This window comes from Sciurus vulgaris (genome assembly GCF_902686455.1).
Source record: "Sciurus vulgaris genome assembly, chromosome: 1".
In the NCBI taxonomy this organism is placed as follows: Eukaryota; Metazoa; Chordata; class Mammalia; order Rodentia; family Sciuridae; genus Sciurus; species Sciurus vulgaris.
Window position 1 is genome coordinate 141,971,349 of NC_136461.1, and position 15,049 is coordinate 141,986,397.

Below are 15,049 nucleotides of genomic sequence, written 5' to 3' on the forward strand. Positions count from 1 at the left end.
TAATTCCAACACAAGGGTTCATAAGGCAGACAGGTATAGCAACTGTAAAATTCTAGCTTCCTACCAGTTCTTTTCAATAATCAGCCACTGTTCTTTCAACATTGGTTGGTTGCTAATATCCCTGTACCTTCAACACAGGAATTAGATTAATAGTCAAGGTCCTTAAGACCTAGAGATGTCTGGATAAGAAAATGTCTTCAATATCAGAGGATAACAGGCCTAATCTCATCATTTCTTTTTAGAAAATACTGACAGTGAAACACACTGAGAAAGAGAAATAAGAGCAGAAATAAAAACAGGGAATAAAGGGAGGAGATGATTTGTTAGTCTCTGAGGTAAGAGCCTTGAGCATCAGGATGATGGGTTGTACTCCAGAGCCTCACTCCAGCAGTCCAGGTGACCCTCATTTACCAGGTGGTTGACATGGTGCTATAGTTTGGATGTGGTTGTTCCCTATGCATTTATGTGTTAGAGGCTTGGTCTTCAAGTGGTGGTGGAACCTTTGAGAAGTGGAGAAGAACCGGCCCAGGACAGAGTTGATTAGGTCATCAGGGCACAGTCCATAGTTCTCATGGGAACACTGATTCTTTTAAAAGTGACTTGTTATAAAAGAACAAGCCTGACCCTGAATTCTTTTCTGGCTTCCTGTCTTTCCATGTGATTTTTTTCCCTTCTCTGGTATGTACCTGCCATAATGCCATCTACTATGCATGCTGTAGCCAAGGGGATTCTCATTAGAGAATGAATCATTGGGGCCTCGTTTGGACTTTCAGTCTCTAAAGCTATGAGCTACATAAATCTTCTCTTTATAAAATATATAAAGTGTCTGATCTCAAGTATTTTGTTATAGCAACAAGAACTGAACTAATACAAATAGCTTCTTTCTTTGTTCTCTTTTGCTATCTTCCTCTGACCACCCCTCCTCCCCACCCAGTGGTAAAGATTGAACATATTGAACATAGGACCTAAGTGCTCTACCACTGAATCACATCCCCATCCCCCTTTTTTCTCTTTCTAATGTATTATGGCTTGATCTCTAGGTCTGCTTCCCTCCAGGCCTTCTCTTTTGAGTCTCAAGAGACTGAACCAGGCATGGTAGTGCACACCTATAATCCCAGTGACTCAAGAGGCTGAGTCAGGAAGATTGCAAATTCAAAACCAGCCTCAGCAATTTAGCAAGGCCCTAAGTAATTTATGGAGAACCTATCTCAAAATAAAAAATAAAAAGACCTGTGTATGTCATTAAGCACTCCTGGGTTCAATTCCTAGTACCAAAATAAAAAGAAAAAAGAAAATAAAAAAAAAAGAGAGAGAGAAAGAGAAACTCTTTAAAATTTTTCCCCTACATTTCAATCTAGACATTCTAATTCTTCTGCTCAGACTTTGAAAACCTTATTACACTGAATTGAAACCTTCTAGTCCACCTACTTAGTCAACAACTTTTGTTAAGTGCAAACTATATTGAAGGCACTATTCTTGGTCTGTTGGACCCATACAAATGAGCACATTAACACTTCCTTCAAAAAGCTAAAATGCGGAGGATTAAGGGATTAATTTGGATAAAGTAAGAAAAGAAACTAGTCAACATGAAATTGCAAAGTTATGGTGGGGAAGTTTAAGAACATGCACCCATATGGCTTCAATCTTGTGAATTCCTGTGAAGCAAATGATGTGCTAGGGAAAGGGTAGATTAGAGGCTTCAGTTGTTGGGAGACATTAGAAATTATCACTGTGGGGAATGCCCAAGTGGAATTCCACATGTTCCTTTCCCAATATCATGAAGTCCCTAAAATCAGGGTTGATTGCCCAAGCCTAAAAGGGCCTATCAACTTTGACATAGAATATAGTCTGAGTTTTGAATCATATCAAAGCATAATATTCTATGTAAAACCAATGACAGCTGTTCTCCCCTGGCCATGAGTTGGGTCATAACCAGCTCTGATTCCTATCTCCTTCTATTAGAGTGAAGACTTCCATTGGGTAAAATTGTGAAGTAGAAAAAAATAAAGAAATGGAAGACGAAAAAAAGATGAGCTGCATGTTTTATATACTTTGTTTCATCTAATCCTCAAAATAAGTCTTTGATGTAGATATTATCAGGTTGATTATCCCCTGCTTAGGATCAGTCATGTTTTGGATTGCAGATTTTTCAGATTTTATAATATTTGCATATGCATAATGAAATTTATTAGGGAAGGGGACTCAAAATGAAACACTAAATCCATTTATTTAGGTTTCATGTAGATCTTAGACACATAGCCTAAAGTAACTTCATGCAGTATTTTTAGTATGCCCATGTTTTGACTGTGACTTGTCCCATGAGTTTTCCACTTGTGGCATTATGTCAGAGTACAAAATGTTTTCAATTTGCACATTAGGGATACTCAACCTGAATTTTCTTTCACATAAAACCAAGACTTAAAGAATGGTTATTCAACTTCTATTTCTGACATGAAGTGGCCCCTCTTTCACTGTATCCTTTTGCCTGTAGAGCTTTCTTTCACTAAACCTGTACTATACCTAGTCAATTGTTCTTTTGCTTTTATGGATCCAGTTTTTACTTCAAGTTGTCCATAACCAATGTACCTCCTAGGGAGAATTGAACTTCTGTTTTGCAAGTTGAACTTCTTTGGCTCTTGGGTACCTCTGAGGTTAGTTTTACCATCCGAAGAAATGATAGGAAATTGCCTTCTTTATGGGTTTATGAGAATTAAATTGTGAAGAATAGATGTATAACAATGGAAATGACTGAAGCTTCTCCCTTACTGTTAAGCAACTTCTGCTTCATTGGCATAGGGCATAATGAGATCAGAAAACAAATTCATCCTATTCAGGTGTTAGCTTATTGATATATTTCCTCTGCCCAATGTAAACTGTGTCATTTTCTTCTTTACTGAATGCTGGTATTCAGGGTCTGATTTCAGCTAAGATAGCAATAATCACATATACTGAGACTGATACAAGCCTGAAAGTTATTGTTTACTTTGGCATGTAGTAAGTAGTGAGGCATTGTAGATAGAAGCACCAAACCTGACTAAAAATAAATTAGAACACATTTTCTATTAATATGTCATTCTTTGCCATTTAAACTATTCTACCTTTTTCTCTTTATTTTCTTCTGTGAAACCACTTTACAGTATTAATCTAACACTCAGTCTAGTGCAGGATACACGTAGACCTGGTAGGCAAAAATTTTATTAAGTAAAATCCTGTTGAATGAGAAAAGTGACCCAACAATAGAGTGTAGTTCCATTTAAATCATTTTTTATATATAAAGTACAATTTTAGGTAAGACCTGAATATAATTATTTTGAAGCAGCTTTAAAAATGGTGGAACAGATGGCTCTGATTATCTCCAAAAGGAAGGGAAAGATTGGAGAGTTTTGTCATTTCTCATCTAACAGTTTTGGCATTGCTATACACACTTAAGTTTTGAATACTCTGGTTTATAAATTAACATTCTCGTGCTAAACCTTAGTTCATTCTATCTGACCTTACTTCCCATGCCAATTTTCAAGATTCACTCTCTTTGTCTCTGACTCATACTGACTCTTTCAACATTTCATTTCCCGATTAGCCCTGGACCCAGAATTCCCAGGACAGAAAGTGGTAGGCTGTCCCAGAATTTCTTTTAATGAGAACCATTCCCTTCACCCCCACTCCTTAGCCACTCCTCTGCACTCTCAAAAGCATTTTCTTTTGGATTGAACCAGGCTGGTTCTCTGAGAATCTTTACCTAAACAGTATATAGAGAAAGATTCTGTAAGGATGAAGAAGGTTATTTGGGAATAGTAGAGTATTGTCAGAGAAATATGGGTACTGTAACAAACTATGAGCATGTTCATAGGTTGAAGCAAGGGGAGGAGGATTACATAAGCTATTTGGAGTGATAGTGTTTGATTATAAGGATCAAAAACAAAGAAGGCATCCGTCCCAGATCAGACAGACAGTTGGTGGAAGTCTTTGCAGAAGTTGTTTCTGTGTCGGATTGCAGTGGCCTTTGTGTAAGTTGTGGTTCTGGCAGAGTCTTTTGTGAATAGTTACTGTTATCAGGCAATCATGCATGAGATCCCCTGCTTTCCAATTTCCCAGCTTTCTTTACTGTTTTGTTGTTGTTGTTGTTGTTGTTGTTGTTATATTTTGTCAAAAAGTAACCCCATCTTAATTCTGATAACGTGCACATATACCATCCAAAGAATCTTCAGTATTTTGTTTCCCAGTCCTCTTGGGCCAGGATAGGATATCTTCTGCTTCCCTCTGGCAAAGTTCAGTCTCTCTGGTTCTACACTTCCTCCAGAATTTTCCTCATACATCCTGCCATTGAAAATGCAATGCAGTTCAACTCATATCTTATTTGAGCAAGTCATTGGGGTTGCTATGCCAAGTAACTGTCAAACTTTTTTCTAAACAATGAGCATGCAGCATTTTCAAAACATAATAATCATCATCCACAGAACAATTTAAAATGTTTTTAAAAAGTGACAGGAATCATTTTCTCTTTCAAGAATGTAAGTAGATGTTAAGGAAATGAGGGGAGAGTGGTGTCCTTTCCAGCCATCCTCACAAAATCTCTTAACTATAGTGACTATCAGACCATATATGAATGGACAGATATCAACTTATTTCCCTTCTACATTTATAGTTTTATTTCTAGACATGCAATGTCTTTTCTTCACCTGTTTCTTTCCACTTTATAGACCAGCTTCTCAATCTAGAAAGGCAGAAGATCTAATTTAGGTTTTTCAGAATTTCCTCTTTCCACCTTTGGGTGTTCAAGGACCTCAAAATTCCTTTCTCCTTTCTCTTGTCTCTTTGTTTTTGTTTCTTGTTTATCAGTTCTGAACCATCTGGAAACCTCTTCCTCATCCAAATTCTTACTGCCAGTCTCAGCAAAACTCAATATTTTAAGGAATCTTATCAAGGTCACATAGATATTAATATGTATATTAGAATTCTACCCTCTACTTTTCTCTGCATCTCTGCATCAGGAAATTTTTGTGTGTGTTTGCTGGGGATTGAATCCAGAGCTCACTTAGCCACATCCCCAACCCTAAGAACACAATTATTTTTAATTAAATCTCTGAAGAAAATATGTACTTGAGTTGATAAAGCATTTTCAAGTGTTTTCTTACTTGACCATTTAATAATCCAGCAAGCTAAATATTATCTTCTCTTTATTCATATACCCTGTAGCCTCCCTAACAACAGGTACCATGTGTGTCTGTCTGTGTTTAGAATTAGTATTCATTGTAATGAATCGAGTATCTTTTCACCAGAATACCAGCTTCTGTAAGTAGAGACTGCCTGTCTAGTTCACTGCTGTATCCCTACACAGGGACTTCACTGTAGTCGGCACTTACATATGTACTGTGTACACAGATCAATCAAATCATATTAAATAAAATAAACATAAGTAAATGAACTATTCACTATTTATTAATCATTTACTGCATGCCAGTTACTTTTCCATGGTCTTTTGTGTAGTTTTTTTCATATAAACCTCACAAAAACCCTTGTGTGCAGATAATTTTATAATCTCTATTTCAGTATGAAAAAGTGGGCACAGAAAGAATAATAACTTGCAGTTGTATAATCTCTATCTCTAATACTATGGCCATTTTGTTCGTAAACCTATTGATCAAGGCTTGGACTAACCGAGGATAGAGACCAATTATTAGATCTCATTCTTTGGGCAGCATTCACCTGGCACAAAAAAATAAAAAGTTTACATTTTATGCCCATTTAGAGAGATCTATCTACATACCTCTTCCCTAGACCTCCTTGTCAACAGTTCTCCAATCATTTTCTTCTATGTAAATTAAGTTTCTTCTATGTCTTCTATTTCTTCTATGTCTATTAAGTTGTTGTAACCATACAACTTAACTATTAATCATCACCCATCAATCACGGTTGTTACGTACTTCTGACCAGCTTTCCTTCCAGGCAGAGAAAATAATCAGGTACATTGCCTGAAGCCCTGCCTACTTAAAGGACTTCCCTTCACAACTATTCTTTAGGGTCACCTTGAATGCAACTATAGTACTATTTCTCTCCTGTTTTGTGTGGTACAAAGTGCCACACAGTACTCTGTATAAAGGAAAATGAATTACTTTTTCATTTTAGTTAAAAGATTAGAGGAATTAGTGATGATTTGGGAAAGAGGAGGCATTACAGAAGACATGATCCTTGAGAGTTTGAGGAATTTGTTCACAAAAATTATTTATGTCTTTAGGAGCTTCCTTTTTTCCCATTTAAGTGCTCCAGCTTGTTTAAAAAATATCAAATCAATCTACAGTAATTTTGCTTGTTTCCAATTAAATTCTCCTGTGGCTGCAAACACTTAGACGTGAAAGTTCTCTCTCAGTGGTGGTAGGTAATTTAAGTAGTGTTTTTCCACAGCACATCATGGACTGACGGTGCCCCATTTGCCTCTGGCAGCAGGATCATTAAATCTAGTAAGGGAACCAATTCTAGAATCCTACTACTAAGATTCTGGTACTCTGAAATTGCTTTTGGTAACAATAACTGTGTTAGTCAGAAAGCAGAGTCATTATGCATACTATGAAAATAAGAGATTTTTATAAAATTAGACTTTACTGATTGTGGGAATAGCTAGGAAAGTGAAGGTGAAGAAAGGAAATTTGAAGCATCATAGAAAATAACATTAACCAGGCTGCCTGAATTGGTATGGCAGGTAGACATGTTGGAGCTTGCAGAGAACTCACAGGGCACATCCAATAGCCAAGCTGGCCTGTGGAGGAGGAGGTAGGGGGGAGTGTTGGGGAACCATGACTCCTTGAGTTTGGGATTTCTGTGGGTGAGCTGGCCAACAGCTGGAAAGATGAACTGGATAAGAAGTGGAATGGAATAAAGAAAAACTGGGAAAAGGTGCAGAAGAAAATTTACATGATTAAAGTCAAATAGACCCTCCCAATTCCATCATTTACTAATCTGATCTTATGAAGATTAATTAATTTTTTGAAACTGCATTTTTGTAGCTTCATATGTGGATGAAATATCTACATTTAGGGGCTGTTTCATGCCCCTTGACATTTTTGGTACCTATTTATTTTCCTGTCCATTTGTAGGTAGACAGTGAAATCCTTTCATCATAAAATAGTTTCAAAACATGATCTCAGGAATATTTTAACTATTTGATAGTAAAATTACAATAATATTATTTTCAGTGTATCTCTCCAATCTAGGTACAACGGCAACTTTTTGCCCATCACCATAAATTTAAAAAATACATGAATAAGCTCTTCTTTAACAGCCAAAAATTTTACATTGTTCCATTTTCTCCTTGAACTCATATTTCCATTCCATTTCTCCCACAAAATTTTATCCTAACATAATATATTTTTATGCTTGAAGGTCTTTTATTGATAACATTTTATATCTTTCTGTAATAAAAATATGTATATAAATTGAAATTAATTTTTTTATATTCTGTGTGACCATAAGACCTGTTATCTTTTTACCTGAACTAAGACGTTATTACAATTATTATTGGCACATTATTGAATAAAGAAACTTAAATGTATTATAGAAATTGATAATTAAACCTAAAAAGTCAAGCTTAAATAGAAAAGCACATTTGAAAATGTGTATGTAGATATGCATGTGTGCTTGTTTCTATGCACACCTCTGTGTGTCTCCCTCCTCTGACAGTAAGAAAGTTGGATTCCTCCATCATCAGTGTATTTACTTATTTGATAAATCCTACCTATATGTAACCAAATTCCTATCTCTACCACCTACACAGCCCCATTCCTACAGCCTCCTCATACTTTTGGGGTTTTGACTTTCTCCACAGGGCCAGTGTTTAGATACCTTCACCCTGTTCTTCTACTCTTCTAATTCTGAGATAGATAGATAGGCATACAGATAGCACATGGAGCTTCTCTTTGTTTTGTATTGCTGTACAGAATGCCTGAGATTGGATCATTTATAAAGGATAGAAATTTATTTTCGTACAGTTCTGGAGACTGGGAAGTCTAAGGTAGAGAGGCTCACATTTAGAGAGAGCTTTCTTGTTCCATCATCACTTTGCAGAAGGTGGAAAAACAGGAGAACATGGGTTGGGAGAAAAAGGGGAGTGAACTGATTCTTTTCTCAGGAACCCACTCCCACAATAATGGCATTAATCCATTCATAAAGCCAGAGTCCTCATGACCTAATCAACTCTTAAAGATCTCACTTCTCAACACTGGGCATTAAGTTTCCAACACATAAACTTTGGGGAATAAATTCAAACCATAGCAGAGCTTTGCCCTGAGTTTCTCACCTAGTAAAATAACGTAAGAACCCTTCAGTATTTCCTAGCAACACACTTTTGTTGCTTTCTTCTCAGTACCTTCCTCAGCATCAATGATTTCTTGGACAAGGGTGGTGAAGAAATTATATGTCTTTAAAAGAAAATTGTAGTACTGCTCACCTGACTGTACAAACATATCTCATTTTAAAATAGCACAGGGAAAATGCACCATTTCTTATCTCCTACCTTATTCAGAACAGGACGGCATAGACATGACTCTTACCTTTTGTTAAAAGTTTGCTTGTGGCATGGAAAAGTAGAAAAGGAAAAAAACAATTGACCTTGACCACAGGCCTATTCTCAGGCAAATTGATTTTAGGAAAAGGTAGCAGTTGAAAACGTAAAAACAGATTTTCTTAAATCTTTGAATGCTTACTAAGTTCTTAGAAAATCTTCATGACACACATACCTAGTTTAGTAATTATTGGTGTGGGTGCTTGAAAAATTAAGTAGCAATAAATTTTAGTGAATTGATGGCTGTGAAAAAATAAAATAATTCATGCAGATAATCCAATAATGTCTACAGGTTATAGTGAGATGAAATATGTTTAAGTGTCATTCATTAATGAGAATGAGTAAGAATTGAGTGTGAATTACACTTTACTTCTGTATTAATGTAGTAGAAACTACAAAATTAACTTAAAAACTATCTTAAATTTTTGCCTCTTTAAACCCAACTTTTCATATTTATATGCTCATCTCTGTCATGTTATTTTTTATGTTTAATATGAAGTAACCCAACTATTTCAATTTAATATGTAAGTTACTGTCAATCTAAAAGGAAAACAGTATTTTTAGGAATTAAGGTTTACTTATTCACCAATACAGTTTCATCATTCAGCAAATAATTGAATATCTACCAAGAGCTAAGTACAGAGCCAGGCACAGGCTCAGGGAGTGTAATGGTGGGAAAAATTAGATACAGTCTCTACCCCATGGGGATGCAACCTAGAATCTGATTGGAATCAAAGGAACCATGACTTAAACAAGAAAATGAGATCCACATTCAGAATATGGATTAACTTGCCAAAATGAGAAAGTGGATCCAGATTGTCAATGGGGCTGTCAGTTGCAGAAACCTGAGGGCCCATTTACTGAGGTGACACCATTGAATCATCCAGCCACAAACAGCTTCTGCATCAGTTGGTCTTTGCCCTGATTAAAACCCCTCTGAAGGTGGGATGAAGAAGCTTGGGTCATGTTTCCACCTCTGGGAATGGGTCGCTCCACCATAAACATAAGGAACGAAATTCCTTTATGGACGGAGAAGTGCTCTTCTAGTGGGAGAAAAGAGAAAGATAATCAAAGGTAGGAATGTTTGCTGCAGGTTTCATCCATGAACCCAAATCTATCTGGTTCATCTTGTCACACAAATGTCAGCTTAATTTTTTTTAGTTTTGTGGTTGGAGTTCTTGGGCAAAACCCACAGCCACTCATCACAATATGCCACTCCAGTAGCAAACCAGTAGGTAAGCAGTGGTGAGGGCAGAAAAGGAACTTTTAATCAGCGTGGCCGTGCTGGTAAGAACACATATGGGGTACGATGACCAAAGATCTGTGTTTAGGTAGGTGACAGAATTTGGAGATTTTATAGGAAAAGGGAACAAAACCAAGGGTTGAAGGTTTATATGACTTGGAAGACTGCACAGCCCTGGCAGTACACCTTGTTCTGCTCTTGCCATGGTCTCCTCGATCCTTATCTCAGGACTGATTCTGTGAAACCTTGGAAAAGTGCAGAGGGCAATTTAATTCTCATAGGATGTGCTCATGTTTAGGGAGGCAGCCTGGGTGCCATTGTGGAGGGCAGTCTCATCATGGTGTGGTCTGTTCTGTGAGGCTCACTGTTACTTAGAGGTGGTTTTGGTCCCTTGTTATAGAGAGGCTTATCAACCAGGTCTGTTATTTCTGGAATCCAAGGAAACTGCAGAAGAAAGTGACTCAGAGAAAAGAAAAAAAAAAAAAAAAAAAATGTCACAAAGGCAAATGGAGTGAGAGAAATAAATTGGAGTTGGTTAAGGCCAGTGACTAGGCCTTCCTTCAGTTTCAAATTTTAAACTCTGATTTAACTCTTACAATGTTTCTCTTCCCTTCCCTCTCCTTCCCTCCCCTCTCCCACCCCTCTTCTTCCTTTTCTCTCTCACAAAAGAGCAAACCACATTGTCCAGCTTTTCTTGAGAAAATCCATAACCCATAATTATCTTCACATTAGATTTATTTAAAAGCCAGGGATGGAACTGGGATTGTAGCTCAGTAGTAGAGTGCTTGCGTAGCATGTGAGGCACTGGGTTCATTTCTCAGCACCACATATAAGTAAATGAATAAAATAAAGGTTTATAAACATCTTTTTTAAAAAAAGCCAGGGACATAGTATTTTGTAGGATTAAGATGTTTTTCAGTATTTTGTTAAGAATTTTTGCATCTGTGTTCATCAGGGATATTGGTCTAAAGTTTTCTTTCCTTGATGAGTCTTTGGTTTTGATATCAGAGTGATACTAACTTCATAGAATGAGTTTGGAAGGGTTCCCTCTTTTTCTATTTCCTGGAATACTTTCAGGGGTATTGGTATTAGTTCTTCATTAAAGGTCTTATAGAATTCGGCTGAGAATCCATCTGGTCCTGGGCTTTTCTTGGTTGTTAGGCTTTTGATGGCTTCTTCTATTTCGATGCTTGAAATTGATCTGTTTAAATTGTGTACGGCTTCCTGATTCAGTTTGGGAGGGTCATATATCTCTAAAAATTTGTCAATGTCTTTGATAGTTTCTATTTTGTTGGAATATAGATTTTCAAAGTACCTTCTAATCATGTTATATATTTCAATGGTGTCTGTCATGATCTTTCCTTTTTCATCACGAATTTTAGTAACTTGAGTTTTCTCTCTGCTTCTCTTCATTAGTGTGGCTAAGGGTTTATCAATTTTATTTACTTTTGCAAAGAACCAACTTTTTATTTTGTCAATATTTTGAATTGTCTTTCTTGTTTCAATTTCATTGATTTCAGCTCTGATTTTAATTATTTCCTGTCTTCTACTATTTTTGGTGTTGATCTGTTCTTTTTCTAGGGCTTTAAGATGAAATGTTAGGTCATTTAGTTGTTGACTTTTTATTATTTTTTTTTAATGTATGAGCTCAATACAATGAACTTTCCTCTTAATACTGTTTTCAGAGTGTCCCAGAGATTTTGATATGTTGTGTCAAATATATTGGCCCGAAGCTTCATCATGTTGGCTTAGGATCAGACTTCCTTAACAAAACTTCCAAAGCACAAGAAATCAAAGCAGAAACCAATAAATGGGATGGACTCAAACTAAAAAAACCTTTTTCTCAGCAAAGGATACAATGAATAATGTGAAAAGAGAACCCACAGAGTGGGAGAAAATCTTTTCCACATGCACGTCAGATAGAGCACTTATCTCCAAAATTTATAAAGAACTTACAACAAAAATACAAAGAACCCAATCAATAATGAACCAAGGAACTGCACAAACCCTTTACAGAAGAAGACATACAGGCAATTAATAAATATATGAAAAAGTGTTCAATATCTCTAGTAATTAGAGAAATGCAAATTATAAAACAACTCTAAGATTTCCTCTTACTCCAATTAGAATGGATGTGATGAAGAACACAAACAATAATAGATGTTGGCATGGATGTGGGGGAAAAGGCACACTTTTACATTCTGGTGAAGTTGCAGATTGGTGCAACCACTTTGGAAAGCAGTGTGGAGAATTCTCAGAAAACTTGGAATGGAACCACCTTTTGACTCAGTTATCCCAGTTATACCCAAAGGACTTAAAATCAGCATACTACAGTGACACAGCCACATCAGTGTTTATAGCACCTCAATTCACAATAGCTAGATTGTGGAACCAACCTAGATGCCCTTCGACAGATGAATGAATAAAGAAACTGTGGTATATATACACAATGGAATATTTTTCAGCCATAAAGAAGAATAATATTATGGCATTTGCAAATAAATGGATGGAATTGGAGAATATCATGCTAAGTGAAATAAGCCAATCCCAAAAAACCAAAGGCCGAATGTTTTCCCTGATAAGTAGATGATGATACATAATGGGGGATAAGAGAAGAATGGAGGAACTTTAGATTACATAGAGGGAAGTGAGAAGAGGGAGGGGGCCCGGGTATGAAAAGACAGTGGAATGAGACAGACATTATTAGCCTATGTTATATGTATGATTACACAAATGATATGAATCTACATCATGTACGACCATAGAAACAAAATGATGTACCCGATTTCTGTACAATGAATCAAAATGCAGTCTGTAAAAAATATTTAGAAAATTAAATTTTTTTAAAAAAGATGTTTTCATATGTATAAGTACATTTGCTATATGGTGCACATATAAACACTATTCACATTGTGCAGCAAATTACTTAGGGAACCTGCTCAGTCACCAGCAGGGCACTTGCAATTTGTAGCCTCTACTCTTCTAGCTTAAAAATGTTTAGGGTGAAAGAAATGTTTCATAGTAAGGGTAGATGTTTTAAAGGGAAAGGGAACCCAAAGAAATCAGTGGGGCCCATCATATAAAATACTGGTTTCCTTTAGTGCACACTATGCCTGTACAGTGTTTTATAATCTTGTATTTTTTTTAACGCTCAGTTTTTAGCTTTTAATATTATTTTTCTGTAAATAACCATTTCCGTCATTCTGGAACCTCAGTATTTGACCTCAATATGGAATCTGTTCACTCATCTTGTACTTCGTTTTGTTTATCAATAATGACGAATTTCAGACTTTGAACTGCTATTACATTCCTTGGTTTGAGGTTCATATTTGAGTTTGTTCTCTCTGTCCATGGCATCTTAATATGCCTGGTGTGTCTCTCCTGATTGGTGGCCAAATTTCCCTCAGGCTTGACTTTTAACTCCCAGTGGCAGGCCTGTCCTCATTTGCAGTCACATGGACATATGGTCAGGCCTCAGTCCAGCTGCTCTAGAACATGCCTGTCCCTTGGGGCCAGCAACTGCTCACAGTGTGGATTAGTCTCAGTTGTCCTTGGTGGAACATGCCTCTCTGATTATTGTCCAGAGGTTCCTCTTTATAGAAGACCTCTGGACTCAGCAATCTCATTTTTGTTTAATAGCCTTTTAATGATGTACTATTTAAAATTTGCCAGTGTTTTAGCTTTTTTCTAACATAATTTCTTGTGTGATTGAAAGAATTCTGAAATTAACCATTTTAGACAACTAATAAATTGGGAACCCCTTCTCCATCAAAACATAAAACAATTTAAAATATGTATTATATACATATATGTGTATAGATATAAAATACAGTTAATTCAAATCTTTGAAATTATGCTCCCTCAAGCATGTAAGTTGTGTGATTATTCATATCCTATAGTCTATATATTAATTCAGACCATTCTGAACTTTCAAAATTTGGTGAAAACCCCATCAATTTATTTTCATAGGATATAGTTTAAGACAAATAGACCAAAAGTTTATAGGAAATAACATCTCATGATGACACAAATGGCTTTCAGGTTATTGAACTTCATGAGTTCTCCATACATCAGAAATAGGAGTGTATTGCTGGATATTTTCTTGGTGAACCCACTCTCCTTCTGTCTCTCTGTCTTTTTTGGGCTGCTATAACAGAATATCAAAGATTTGATAATTTATAGAGAACAGAAATTTATTTCTTGAAGTTATGGAGGCTGGGAAGTCCCATCTGGCAGGGGCCCTGTCTCCAATTCCCAGATGATACTTTGAATGCTGCAGCCTCCAGAGAGGAAAACCTCTGTTCTTTACATGACCCGAAAAGCAAAATCAGAGACCTTGCTCCCTTTAGGTCTGGGAATATAGCTCAATGGTAGAGTGCTTGCCTAGCAAGCACAAAGCCCTGATTTTAATCTCCAGCACCACCAAAAAACAAAACAAAACAAAAATTGAGAACCCCTTTTAAAGGCATTAAATTCAGCTGTGGGGGCAGAACTCTCCTGTGCTAATCACCTCTTAGTATTATTATAGTGGCAATTACATTTCAACATGATTTTTGAAGGGGCCACACATTCAAACCTCAGTGCTCCCCAAATACTTCAGCATTCCCAGAGGATTCTAGGATACAGCAATCCCAAGTTTAGAGCATAACTTTTAATATGATGTCAATGACCAAAGGGTACTTGGAAGTTATTCTTCCCTAAGAGCATAGTACAACCCAGAGAATGCTTGATTACTGGGGGAAAATCATAAAAATTGAGATATGCCAATGAAATTCATTGGCGTTTTCTGGTTTTGAGGCAAACATTTTAGTTAATGCTTTATAGAAAGAAATCATTCTCAAAGTATGGCTCGCTTCCCCCCTTCACTTTTGTGGAATTCTGCATTTGTCAAAAATTTAAATTTAAAAAATGAGTATGACATGTAACTTGTCTCCAGATCTTTGGTTCTCACATTGCCATATTAATGTACATTCATCCACCAAATAATGATGTTTTGGTCAATGATAGGCCACGTATCTGACAGTGATCCTGTAACAGTATCTTGGAGCTGAAAAATCCTCATTGCCTAGTGACATCATAGCCATGATAATGATGTAGAACAAGGAAACCATCTAAGTTTGTGTCAGTACATGCTATGATGTACACACAAAGAGGAAATTACTTAATGATACATTTCTCAGAATGTGTCCCCATTGTTAAGCAATGAATGACTATATTCTAATGGACCTAAGAGTTATTATTTTATACGTCCCGAA